This window comes from Rhinopithecus bieti, unplaced genomic scaffold (genome assembly GCF_001698545.2).
Source record: "Rhinopithecus bieti isolate Rb0 unplaced genomic scaffold, ASM169854v2 scaffold_13857, whole genome shotgun sequence".
Taxonomy (NCBI): Eukaryota; Metazoa; Chordata; class Mammalia; order Primates; family Cercopithecidae; genus Rhinopithecus; species Rhinopithecus bieti.
In genome coordinates this window covers 1,296,818-1,297,633 of record NW_016807741.1, presented here as the reverse complement: position 1 = coordinate 1,297,633, position 816 = coordinate 1,296,818, and positions in this window count along the sequence as shown.

Genomic DNA, 816 nt, shown 5'->3' with positions numbered 1-816 from the left:
TTTATATATAAATATATATTATTTATATATTATATAAATTATATATATTACAAATATATATATTCTCTATATACGTGTGTGTGTGTGTGTGTGTGTGTGTATATATACTACCTGGCCTGGCAAGTATTGTGCTTTTAATTTTTATTTTCACCTCTCTCTCTCTCTATATATATATATACACACACACACATATATATATTTCCTGATTTCCTTTAGTTTTTGCCCATGCTTTAACTCTTTCAGCACATTTCAGATGGTCATTTAAAGTCTTTTTCTAGTAAGTACTCTGTGTTTTCTCAGTGACTATTTCTGGAGGTTTATTTTGTTCCTTTGAATAGACCATGTTTCCCTGTTTCTCTGTATGCCTTGTAATCTTTCACTGAAAAAATGGACGTCTGAGGAACACCTCTTCCAATGTTTGAAGACTAGAGTTATTTATTATCAAGCCCCTGAACCTAAAGATCGGCCCAGGGTAAAGGCTTAAGGGCTGCTCAGGTCTTCTGGGCATGCATCCTATCTGGGCCTATGTGTGTGTATTTCTTCTGGCTGCTTTCAAATGTCTAATTTTCCAAAGCATCCCACCTCAACTTTTTCTCAGAGCCTTAGATGGCCTATTGTATTCCTCTGCCCATGATCTCTTGCTCACAGTTGTCCTCAGATCTACAGTCCTCCTACAGTTTTCACACATCATGGTGCACCCCGCTTCCTTCTGAGGCTTCCAGCCTAAGTTCCAAACTATGCTACCCTTCCATCTGAGCCAGGTGAGACAGATACTGGTTTGTTGGACATCCCACAAATAGGCGAGAATTATACAAA